Source organism: Arachis duranensis, chromosome 6 (assembly GCF_000817695.3).
Source record: "Arachis duranensis cultivar V14167 chromosome 6, aradu.V14167.gnm2.J7QH, whole genome shotgun sequence".
In the NCBI taxonomy this organism is placed as follows: domain Eukaryota; kingdom Viridiplantae; phylum Streptophyta; class Magnoliopsida; order Fabales; family Fabaceae; genus Arachis; species Arachis duranensis.
The window spans coordinates 22,638,998-22,652,502 of NC_029777.3; the positions used below are offsets into that span (position 1 = coordinate 22,638,998).

General features: G+C 34.5%; 1 pseudogene; it reads left to right on the forward strand.

Moving 5' to 3' along the window:
- Positions 1 to 891: 891 nt before the first annotated feature.
- LOC107493381 (acetyl-coenzyme A carboxylase carboxyl transferase subunit beta, chloroplastic-like) lies at positions 892 to 10,484 on the forward strand (annotated as a pseudogene).
- Positions 10,485 to 13,505: the final 3,021 nt, after the last annotated feature.

The following is a 13,505-nucleotide window of genomic DNA, read 5'->3' on the forward strand; positions in this document are numbered from 1 at the left end:
AGAACCGACAGATGATTAGCCGTGCTGTGACAGAGCATAGGAACATTTTCACTGAGAGGATGGGATGTAGCCATTGACAACGGTGATGCCCTACATACAGCTTGCCATGGAAAGGAGTAAGAAGGATTGAGTTGAAGCAGTAAGAGAGCAGGCGTTCTTGAGCCATACAGTATCTCCATTCGCTTATCTGAAATTCCCACCAATGAATCTGCATGAGTATTCTATCCCTTTTATTATTTATTTTCTTATTTCTATTTCCAAAAACCCATAAACCAATTTAATCTGCCTAACTGAGATTTACAAGGTGACCATAGCTTGCTTCATACCAACAATCTCTGTGGGATCGACCCTTACTCACGTAAGGTTTATTACTTGGACGACCCAGTACACTTGCTGGTTAGTTGAACGGAGTTGTGAATTCAACTGGTGCCACAATAATAATTTCATACAACTTAAAGAATAGTGATCACAATTTCGTCCACCAGGCATCAAAGTAGAAATCTTCTTCATCTTCTTCGACAACGATGAGAGGTGGATGTATGGGCAGCATCGACTCCACGATGACACAGAATCGCACGGTGGAGTGGAGACTACGGATTTTGCACACCGTGGAGGAGGAAGCAGGGATTTCACGCATTATGTATGTGGAGGAGAGGCAAAAGGTTGACATCGGAGAGAGAAGGATGGATGGCAGCCGCGCGACTCCATAACCACGCAGAGGTGCAAAGTGGAGCAGAGATTAGGGATTTCAGCAGATGTTGGGGGGAGGGGTGTTTGTTATAAGATAAAAGAGAGATTGAATAAATGAAAATTGATATAAAGGTTCTGATTACCGGCGATTCTTCATGCAGTAGCCGCTAATCAATCAAATGATGCGGCAGTAAAATTACAATGGCTGGTATATCTGTTATTTGCGGCAATTGGTTGAACGGCCGGCAATTTTTGGCCAGTATCCTCCGCCTCTCTTATAGTGATAAGGGTGAACGATCAAGGTTTATTGGTTCTGTTACTAGTTCTGTTACTGGTTTATACATCTGTGTGTCACTCTCTGCACTCTTATCTGTTACTGGTTCTGTTACATTGGAAACAAAAATAAAGTATCTCCTGATTTCTCCACTCGGCAATGCTTTTCTATTATAATTCTCTCAAGCAACTCTATTCTGGCTCCTTCCATGTAAGGAAACAAAATCAAAGTATCTCTTGTATTATCTCAACAAAAATCAATGTTACAAGTTAAAAGGAAGCCAAGATTCAACCTCCTTCTCTTAACCACTGATTACCACCAGTAAGCACTTACACGAACTTGGATACTTGAATATTATAGTCTAATTCATTATATATGTTGATTTATTGCTGCATAAACTAGTGGGGTTCATGGGGAGGCTTGCCCCAGTTCAATGGAGTAGGTTAGAATTAGAGAAGCAGAGTAGTCAGTAGAAGTTATTCCCCACGGATGATGATGTTTGGAACGTATCTAAGGTTCAACGCTTGCTAGTAAAGGTCAGTGCAGACTTGGGGAAAAGGAACATATAGCTGCGACATTGGCAACAAACTAACCTTCCATGTAAACATGCTTGTGTTGCTTTGGCTTATCAGAATAGAAGATCTGAGAATTATGCGTACAATTACCTAACTGTTGAAACTTAAAACAAAACATATTCGTGCTTGTTTGAGCGCCATTATTTTAGGAAAAACAATATCTTTTTTCAATGAAAAAAGATTTTTTTATTATGTTTGGCAAATTTCTAATAGTAAAAGTAAAAGTACTAGAAAAATAAAAATATATCTTTTTTGAGAAGCTGTAATTTACATCATTTTTAAAAGATCTTTTTTCTTTAAAAAAAAGATATTTTTATGTAATAAATAAACAAAAAGTATTTTTATATTGTTATACCCAAAATAATTGATAAATAAAAAGATCTTTTTATATGAGATACCCAAATATAAAATTACTTTTATTGTTTTTATAAGATCTTTAAAAAAAAGATAACTTAAAAAAGGATCTTTTTTTAAAAGTTCACCCAAATAAACCCGAAATCTTGGTTCAACCTGTTTCGACCAAAGAGTTTTGAAAGAAGCATAACTTCCTAATCCTTTTGCCACCCTTTTTACAAGAGGTCGAGTGGAAGATCAAAGAAGAAGAGAGACAATAAAAATGATGTATAAGAAATAAAAATCTTAATCAGATCCTCACAGTGTCAAGCAAAAATATGAAAAAATCATTTGCACTTGTCTTGGTGTATGCTTATATATGATTGTATTCTAAATATGCTTGATGAAAACTGTTTGAGAATTCCTTATCACTAATATTTTTTCAATTTCAAATTGGACATAACACTAGAAATTATCAAAAGAAGAAGGATGACATAATAGCAGCATAAATAACAGCACCAGTCGTCGTGCCAATTACTACACCAAGATAGAATGCACTTGTAGTAGATCCAGAACACATCCCAACACCAATATAACAATATAAAATAGGTATTGCATTTTGCAACACCCCAGCAAAAATAACACAATTTAGCATCTTGGCTTGTGATTTAGTGTGCACTTTATCAATTCATATTTTTTAATTCTTATTGATGGAATTTAATTACTTTGTAAATAGATGGCACCAATTATTTCACCTATAATGATGCCACATTTAACACCATCAACAGTAATAACGCCACCTCTTAGATTTCTAATACACATTTGATCCTCTAACAGCAAGAAGTTAACCAAAAAGAAGAACACAAATAAGCCTCTTCCAATTCTTTTTAACATGAGGCCTCTTCAATGAGCAATCCCTCATTAAGGTCAAGTGTGAGCCAAGCAACTATGATGGGTATAATAATATAAGAAAAAAATATCAATTCAAAATTTATATTTTTTTTACAAAGCAAATTATCGAATTGAATATGAATCTTATTTATACGATATCAAATGAATTTGTACTTTTTTACTTTCTTTTTTAGATTTGGAAATGGTCCATTTTCATAAAACTAAGAAATAAAAAAGATGAATTATTATGTATTGATTGAATAAAAAAATTTTTACAATTTCATAATTGAATCAATTTAATTACATGTTGGATCCAAATAAAACTTGATTCAGAACGATAAAAGTAAGGTGTAACTTAAAAGACATGATTAGATTAGTTCTGAATTTTTCTATCTACTATTTTTCTTTTAGTATATAAAAATAGGAGTGCTCTTGGCTTAACATCATTTGTTTTGTTTCACCGGAGAGGAGTTGATCGATAATCTAAATAATACACGATTCAGTTCGATGTGATTTTTGTTTTCTCATAAAGAAGTATGGAAGGGTAGGAAAAAATAATAAAATATATTAGAACAATTTACTAAGTATCTTTTTAATAGGAAATAAATACCAATTTAAAATTGTCACATTAACTCTATTACTCCAATAATTCAATTACTTCCATTAAATACAATGAAGAGAAAAGGATTAGATTAGAAGAAGAAATATGCGACAATAAAAGATGGGAACTAAAATTGATGAAAAGGAATTCTAACACATATGGTGATATACATAGTTAAATAATACTATATGTTCTTACAAAAAGAATAATTTGCTCATACCCACTCATTCGTTATTAACTTATTATTAGTTACCAATCCTAATGATAAAATATATATTAGTAAAGAAATGTGAAAATATTCTAAATATTTTATAATTTTGTTTAATAATTTTTTTCCAATGACTATTCATCTATTATATTTTAATAATAATAAAAAAAATATTATGTGTAAAAATAGTGGTCTAATTCTATGTTATTTTATAGGTACTTAGAATACAAGTGTGGATTAAATAACTTAATAAATTGTTTTGATCCCGTTAAAAATATCAGTGCAAGTGAAGACCCAATTTTGATTGATATGAAAAAAGACTTTTCTAGCTAGAATAACAATGACAATTTTAGTTAGAATAATATTGATTATTTAGTTGATGTCAAAAACATTAAAAAAAATTATCTAATAAAATTCTTTTAATTAGGATAACAATAGTCAAAGAAACCGTTATTCATATATTTTGATATTGAAAGTTAATTTTTGAAAATTTTTAATTATCCTTCTTTCCTAAGTGAATCAAAAATTTTTTCAGATAATTATAAAAAGAATTGTAGCTATCTGAATAAGTTTCTAAGAGACATCATAATCATACATGTATGATACTAAATCGAGTTAAAAGAATAGCATTTATAAGTGTATTGAAAGTTATCTTCGTTCTCAAATCAATATTATTAGTCACATTTTAGGTGAAAGTGATAAATATAATAATAATTATTTTTATATTTTTATTTGTGGTAAAGACAGAAATAGTAGTAAAAGTAAGAGTTCTTCCAGCAAAAACAACTATCACGAATGAGAATTTAACTAAAAGAGAGAATTCTAAAGATCTTAATGAAACTAAAACATACAAATATTTATGGATTGAATGCAAAAATTATTGTGGATTAAATTATAGAAAATTTCTTAGATAGAAAATGAATATTTGTGACACTACAAAAAATGCTGAGAACTGTTGAATTTACCATTTGATTTAGCAGTGGATTTAGCGACGAGTTTGATGAGGAATTTGTCATGTCAAATAGTTACCGATAGATAGTCGCTTCCGACGGTAAATCTGCTAGTAACTTTTGGTGGAAAACCACAACAAATTAACGCCAAACTTTATCATCGGAGTTACCGGTAGAGACATTTAATGTAGATGCGTTTGCTTATTACCATCGGAAATATCCGCCGGTAAATTCAATAATAACCGTGCCCTGAATTAGAATCGCAAACTCCTCCCCCTTCATTTCGAATTCAGTCTCTCTCTCTCTCTCTTCTCTCACCCTCCACTTTTTCTAACCTTCTTATCTCTCCTCTCTGTCAACCTCCTCCACCGCCGCCGCTGCTAAAGGTGCTACCACCGCTGCTGAACGTTCCTGCCCCCGCTACTTCAATGCCCATGCTACTTCTGCTTTTGCTTCTGTTGCCACTGCACCTCCACCCTTCTTCAAGGTTTTTTGTTTGAACTCTAGTTATTTTAAATTCTATTATATCAAGTTAATTAATTAATTAGTAGAGGTTAGTTAGTTTAATTTTCTATTTTAATGGATTTAGGTTGTTAAGATAGGTTAGAATAGGTTAAATTAGACTCTGAGATTGCTGAAAACTGTTATATTATTGAGCTATTTGCTAATTTCTATTGCTGAATGTTAGAAAAATGCTTGACTGCATTAATAATGATTGAGCTATTTGTATGTTACCTTAATAATGATTGAAAAAATTAATCGGTTGAAAAGGGTTGAGGGATATTTGATTTGGATAGAACTCTTAAAAGGTGGGAAAATTTGAATGTTAGGGGAGTTTCTGCCAAAATATTTATAAGATATTCAGTGAAATCAAATAAATTAAAATTGTGTTTTTGAAATTGTTATAATTAATTGTTGGGTTACTGTATTTTTGTGTAATTGTTAATTTGACTAATTATTTTGATCTTAGTTTATGTTTTTGATTTTGTTAAGTTGGTGTTATGATAAATATTTATGGTATTTACAAGAGAATTATATATGTATATATTCATTTTTTATTTTATTTTAATTTACTAAACTAAAACACTTTTAGAATTATTTGTTATTTCTTGAGTTTCTTCTTATGTTATTATTTATTGATGTTTGCTATGTTATTAGTATGTTACTAACATATTTGATGTACAGATATGACGACAGGTAGCAAAGATAGGTCGAGCAGGTTATATGATTGTGGTAGAGGGTAGGCTTCCACCAAATTTTCCAGGGCTGCATAGTCATCGCCCTCTACCCTGGCTGCCCTGTCACCCCTGTGACATCACAAGTGGGTCCATCGGACTAACAATTCATCATAGTCCTAAACTTGAACTGGATACCTCTTCTGCTACGCCTCTTGCAGATGCAGCAACAATGTCGACAGAGCCTGCGGTGGGTGATTCCTTCAATGTCCCCGAGTAGCATGCCATCATGAGTTTTATTTTTTAACATTAAGTTTGTTTATCTTAAGTTTGTTTATGTTAAGTTTGTTTATCTTATGTGTTTGTTAATGTTAGATTTTTTCTCTAACATGTTTGTATCAAAACCCCCCTCCCAATGTTTGCACACAAGAGATATTCGAGGTCGTTAAACCCATGTACGGCCACCCGTGGGCGATGTACACGCAAATTCCAGGTAATGTGAGAGAGCGTTGGTTTCAAAAGTAGGTGGTAACAACCCAACTTCGTTTGAATTACTTAACTATATAGGAACTATATTTTATTCCAACTAACTAATCTTGGTAAATCATTATGTGAAGTTTAAATTCATATGGAATGCAGAACACAATGTCATGATCAGGAAGATCTATGACCACCGGATAGCCAAACGTTTTCAACAGATGATGAGCGGCATTTATCAGGGGAAAGACCACCTAACATCATAGATCCATTCAAACATCAAGCGTGAATTGGAGGCCTATTTTAGAGATAACAAGGGGTTCAAGCGTCGCTGTTTGACGAACATCGCTAACAGGACTTCACCCAGGTCGTCGAGGTATACAAGTAGGTCGGAGACCTTCTTGAAGACGAAGACCAGACTGGTAAGAATTTTTGCATTGTTTAATGTTTCAGTAGTTACTTGAAATAGTTAAAATGGTTTTCTTTTTTATTATCAAGTTAATTAATTAGTTAGTTGAGTAAATTTTAGTTTAATTTTTTGTTTTAGTGGATTTGGGTGGTTAAAATATGTTAGAATATGTTAGATTATGTTCTGAGATTGCTAGAAAATATTGGATGGAACCCTTCAAGGGTGGCTAAATCCAAATTTTACGGGAGAATCTATTGAAATTTTCATAAGATTTTTTATATTTTGGTTCATACTTATATTTGTCTGTCATTGTTTAATTTGTTTGTTATTTTATTACTTGGTTGATATATTAATTTGTAGTCTAAGTAATTGGATCGTGAGACGACATTGGCAGAAACCTTCAAGTATACCCATACTTTGAAGGTAAACAAGGAGAGATTTGCTGACGAGCGGTCTGCGGCCCATTATGTGAGTTTAAATTAATCCTAAGTTTCAACTTTATTTGGTTTAAAGTCAATTATTTAACTCTTATCCTAATCACAACTAACGTGTGTGACGCACGAGGAGTACACACAGAGGTTGGAGGCCGTGTGTAACACCCTACCACACAGAGTCTTATGCTTAAGTCATAAAGCTGAGGTGGCAAGATATTACGACCTCTAAAAGTAAATATATATATATATAATAGTTGAAAGAAATTTTAATTAGAAACCTGTGAAGAAGAGATAAGCAAGGTGTTAAACAGAAAATTGCATCACTCGCGTAAGAGATAAATATGAGAGAAGAATTCCAAGGTACATATAGCAAAGCTTCTGACTCGGCTCACGAAGCTAGAACCGGCCAAAGCAAATATATACATATAGATATATATATATATAACCCAAAATAGTAACCCCAAGTATATGACAAAACACCTGTTTCTCCAAGTCAACCTCTAGGAGGGACAAAATATAAAATACAAGGGTGGAGAATCTATATCATATATACAAAGTATAAAACAAAATACAGTAATCCCAGGATAACCAACTTCGCTTGCAAAGGAAACTCCAGACGCTCACCGAGGTGCATTTTGACCTGCATCTGAAAAATAACAATATTGTATTGGATAAGAACCGGTGGTTCTCAGTATGGTTGAGGTGCCCACATATATAATAAGTAAGGTCCTGAGAAAGCCAAAGGCAATTCTAGAATGTCGAAAATCGGATTATAAATCTTAAGGAACTAAAGCTAAAATCATAAATGAGGGTAGGTCTCTAAGGTTCTAAACTTGATCAACATCTAATCAAAACCCTCAATCTCTTCGCCTTTCCTCCGTTCCTCCAACTCCGATAAAATTGTATAGACAGACAAAACAGACAAGTCAAACACATATAGAAAGCATATATAACAAGTAGGCAATTAGCGATTAACGTGAATAAACAATTAAGCAAGCCAAGACAATGCACGCTCAAACAAAATATACAAATGCACATGATGCATGCCTTTCCTAACGCAGGTCATGAGCTCATGCGTCGGTTGTCTACCCGCAACCCGACGTTACTCGGAGTGAATCCCAAATATGGTCCCTTTACTGTGTCAATTAGACACCTTGGCATCACAGTTACCCGTGTCAATTAGGCCTCATTATAATAACATTTCAATGTGTATCACAGTAAGGAACAGTGCTATCAGTTAGACAAACATTCCCGCATTAGCAATCTCGGGCTATCCATTAGGCGGAAACTTTCGCATTAGCAGTTTGGCACAAGGCCCATTCGCATTCCATATGCTATCAGTTAGGCGGACATTCCCGCATTAGCAACCTTAGGCTATCAGTTAAGCGGGCACTTCCACATTAGCAGTTTGGCACGAAGCTCATTCGTCGTACACTCTTCATGATTCATTATCCATTTCAATTATCTTTTCCATTCATGGTTTCTCTTTCTAATTTATTTAATTAATAATTAATTTATTAACTAATTATTCACTAATTACTCGGGGTTTACATCGTGACCCAACAATTTTAACTGCTAAGTGGGCCGACGAAGCCAGCTCCGAGACTTTAGTGGTAGATCTCGATAGGATTCAGCACGAGACCACCTCTGAACTCTACAAGAATTGCCACATTGAGTTGAGATCGTTCTTCGCCAGTGGCCTCCACTCCTCCACAGTTGGCAGCTTCTTCTGCCTCTGCCTCTGCCACCAGCCTTGCTGATCCCCAGAAAGTTGTCGACCTGAGAGAGGAGGTGCAGCAGTTAATACAGGAGCTTCACTAACAAGCAGAATAGTTTGAGTAGAAGTATCGAGAGATTCTTGCACGCGTTGCCGTCAGCTCGGACCTAATGGAGAAGTTGGAACAACTCAATTGGTTGCGACAGCAGATGTGCACTGGAGACAATGGCATTGCTGGTTCCAGCGGTGACGCTATTAGTAGGGCACTGATAATAGCACCTCTTCCGCCGCCTCAGCAGGGGGACCACAATGCCACCCTGACGATAACAAAGATTACCTGGATCTGTAGGTTTAGGGGTTTATGCATTTTTGTTTATCTACTTTATTGTATTCTATATTTGTGATATTTTATTTCTTTCAGGCCATTTATTTTTTTAATAAAATAATTTTTTGATTTTTTGCAATGTTAAATTTCTACTTACAATTTTGTTAACAAGAGTCTATTAATTATGGCTTAACTGTGCCACAAAAATTTAAATATTATATTTAACATTACCGTAGGATTTATCGTCAAATAAATTCGACGATAATATGGTGCCTAAACACGTGAAACCACGCCAAATCCATTGAAAAGACCGACAAAAAATCTGATGGTAAGCAGGTTCCGGTGATATTTATACCGTCAAACCAAGGACGACGATAAATCCGACGATAATCTATTTAACGACAGATTTATTTGATTAATCCGATGGTACTCAGCATTTTTTTATGGTGTGAACATTGTGAATACCATTTGAAAAAGATCAGTTCAAATAGAATCAAAACTTCAGTTGATCCAGGTACTTAGAATCCTATGGAAGAAGACATGGTCTCTACGGATCCCATTGAATTTCATTCAGAAGAGCAATTCTATAAAAAATTGTATGGACTCTTATTAAAAAAGATAGGATTAACTGAGGTTGTTTTCAAATAGGTACAAGTCAACTAAATAGGATTCCTGTAGTAATTAGGATAATGGATTTTCAGTTTATGGAGGATAGTATGAGATCCGTATTAGGTGAGAAAATAACCTATTTGGGCGAACATGAAAGCAATTAACTTTTACCTTTTATTCTAGTATGTGCGTCCGAAAGAGCGCATATGCAAGAAGGAAGTCTAAGCATAACGTAGATGGATAAAATATCTTTTGATTTATATGTTTTAAAACAATAAAAGGTTATTCTATGTATCCATCCTTATATCTCTTACTACTGGTAGGGTGACCACCAGTTTCACCATGTTGGGTATCATTATTGTCCACCCTGATAATTAGATTACATTTGCAGGTAAAAGAGTAATTAACAAATATCGAATAAGACAATATCCAAAGATTCACAAGCAGCTGAATATTTATTCCAAAAGGACTTTTTTGATTCAATTTTACCATGCAATCCTTTAAAAAGAATTTTAAGTGAGTTATTTTAACTCTATACTTTTTTCCCATTGTAAAAAAAATAGCAGAACTTCAAATTTTTTTTCTTTTTTCATATAAAAAAAATAAAAAGTGCATCATCATACTTTCCAAGCCTAGATAAAGGAGGAAGGTTATATTAGGCCTTTGACAGCCAACATAAAAAGTTAGTTGAATCTTCATAACATGGATCAAAGATATTATTGTGCTAAAGCTAGGTCGTTGCCCAGAAGCAACGCACTGGTGGCTCATGTACAGTGTCAAATGAGCAAGAGCCGCTACATCAGTGCCCGAATGTAGTGTTAAATGAGTAAGGGTTCCCATATTTTAGTAAACGGATGAGGGTAAATAAGCTAGTTCACGAAGAAAAAGGTAAAGATAAAGGTCAGAATTACAGAAGGTTGAGATTAATCCATGTAAGTGGTGGATACCATGACAATGAGGAAGATTAATATTATATGTCTACAAAAAACAAAATAGGTCGATGCATAAGCTAGGGAGTTAAAAGGTGAAGAATAGGAACGGGGTAGGTATTATCGTGGATAAGAAGTAGAAGAAGGACATAGTGGATGTCAAGAGGGTGAGAGATTGGATCATTTCTATCATACTTGTGGTGGAAGGAAGTACTTTTCATGTGATTAGCACCTATGCACCGCAAGTGGGTTTGGACGAGCAATACAAGATAAGGTTTTGGGAGAATCTAGAGAGTTTGGTCAAAGACATACCTTAGGAAGATAGGTTTTTCTTAGGTGAAGATTTAAATGGCCATGTTGGAAGAGAAGTGATTGGGTATGAAAGTATTTACGAAGGCCATGGTTTCTGGGTGGTCAATACCAAGGGCAAAACTATTTTGGACTTTTTCTCAACCTTTGACATTCTCATTGCAAATATATATTTTAAAAAGAGAGACAAAGATCTTATAACCTATAGGAGTAGCATAACAAACTCTCAAATCGACTTCTTTTTGTTAAGGAGAGTCGACCAAAAATTTTGCATTAATTGTAAAATTATTCCAAGAGAGTTTAACAACACAACATAGGATGTTCATCATGAATTTTACGTTGAGCAAAAGTTAAGGAAAAAACATTATACGAAGAATCCAAGGATAAGGTGTAAGCAGATGAAAAGTGAAGAATAAAGAAGCTTCCTAAGACGGGTAGGAGAAGAGGCAAAATAGGATGGGAATGAAAGCATGGAGGAGATGTGGAGGGAGATGGCAGAAGTTATTAGAAGAACAGCAAAAGAAAATTTTGGTGAATCTAGAGGGATAGGACCAAGAGACAAGGAGTCCTAATGGGGGAATGCGGATGTACAAGAAAATATAAAGGCAAAAAGGGAGCACTTTAAGGAGTGGTCTTTCTGTCACAATGTAGATAATTGGAAAAAATATATGGCGACTAAGAAAGAGACAAAAGTGACTGTAAGTGAAGCAAGAACAAGAGCATATGAGGGTCTCTACCAGTCTTTTGGCATAAAGGAAGGAGATAAAGGTATATATAGAATTGCAAAGAGCCGTGAAAGAAGAACAAGAGACTTGGATTAAGTTAAGTGCATAAAGGATAAAGACGGAGAGGTTTTGGCTCAAGAGGAGAAGATCAATAAAAGGTGGAAGAGCTACTTCTACGAGTTATTTAATTAAGGACAGAAGACTCTTCCGAGCCTTGATCGGTTATGCACGAGGGAAGAAGATCAACACTTCGATTATTATCGAAGGACCCGATAAAAGAGGCTCTAAAGTGGATGAAAAAATAGTAGGGCAGTAGGACCCGATAATATTCCAATTAAAGTTTGGAAGGGCCTTGGAGAGAAAGGCGTCATTTGGTTAACCAAGATTTTTAATGAGATTTTAAGGTCAAAGAAGATACCAGATGAGTGGAGAAAGAGCACCTTAGTACCTATCTACAAGACTAAGAGGGATATACAAAGTTGTGAAAACTATAGAGGGATCAAGCTCATGAGTCATACCATGAAGTTATGGGAAAGGGTGATTGAATGGAGGTTGAGATAAGAGGCACAAGTAACAGAGAACTAATTTAGTTTTATGCCAGACAGATCCACCATTGAAGCGATATACTTGTTAAGAAGGATGATGGAGAGGTATCGTAGTAATAAAATTGATCTAAATATGGTGTTTATTAATTTGGAAAAAGCATATGATAAGGTGCTAACGGAAGTCTTATGGAAGGTTTTGGAAAGGAAGAGAGTAAGGATCGCATATATTCGTATAATGAAATAAGAATTTCTTATTGGTATAGAATTACACTAGAGATCATCCTTAAGTCCATACCTTTTCACATTAGTCTTGGAAGTACTCACAGAGCATATCCAAGAGCCTGTGTCATGGTGTATGCTTTTTGCCAATGATATCGTCATTATGAGAGAGGTAAGGGAAGACCTAAATAAGAAGTTTGATTTATGGAGAGAAGCTCTAGAAGTGTATGGTCTGCACATGACCCGTAGTAAGACGGAATATATGGAATGTATGTTTGGCCGCCGAAGGAAAAATCCTAATAAAGAGGTGAAGATTGGAGAAAACATCCTATGAAAAGTTAAAAGTTTTAAGTATCTATCTTGAGTGTATCATACAGGATAATGGAGAGATTGAACAGGATGCATGTAAATCATAGGATCCAAATAGGTTGGTCAAAATAGCGGAGTGCGTCTGATTTTATATGTGACAAAAAAATGCATTTAAAACTTAAAGGTAAATTCTATCGTATTGCTATCAGATCGACTATACTTTATGATATAGAGTGTTGGGCGGCCAAAAAGGAGCACAAACATAAGTTAAGTGTGGCAGAGATGAAGATGTTGAGATGTATTAGTGGTCATACGCGATTGGATAGAATAAGGAACGAAGATATAAGAGAAAGAGTTGGAGTAGCACCTATTGTGGAAAAGATAGTACAATTGCGTCTCAGGTGGTTTGGACATGTGAGAAGAAGACCGACAGAGCACCAAGTCAGGAGGGTGGATGAGATGGAAGATGGACAAGGGGTGAAAGGCAGAGGAAGACCATCCGCGCGCGAAGTGGTCAAACGAGATCTACATTTAAATAATCTTTATATAGACATGATACATGATAGAGGTCAATGATGTCGTTTGATTCATGTAGCCGATCCCATCTAGTGGGATAAGGTTTTGTTGTTGTATACAATTAGTTTTGTACTCATTATTTCACAATTAACTATTTTTATATTATAACACAATAATTAAAATAAATAAAAATTTATTAAATATGAACAAATTAAAAAAATAAAAAGACCTTTTATTAGTTATAATATAAAAGATATAAATTAATTGATGAATTATTAAAATTCA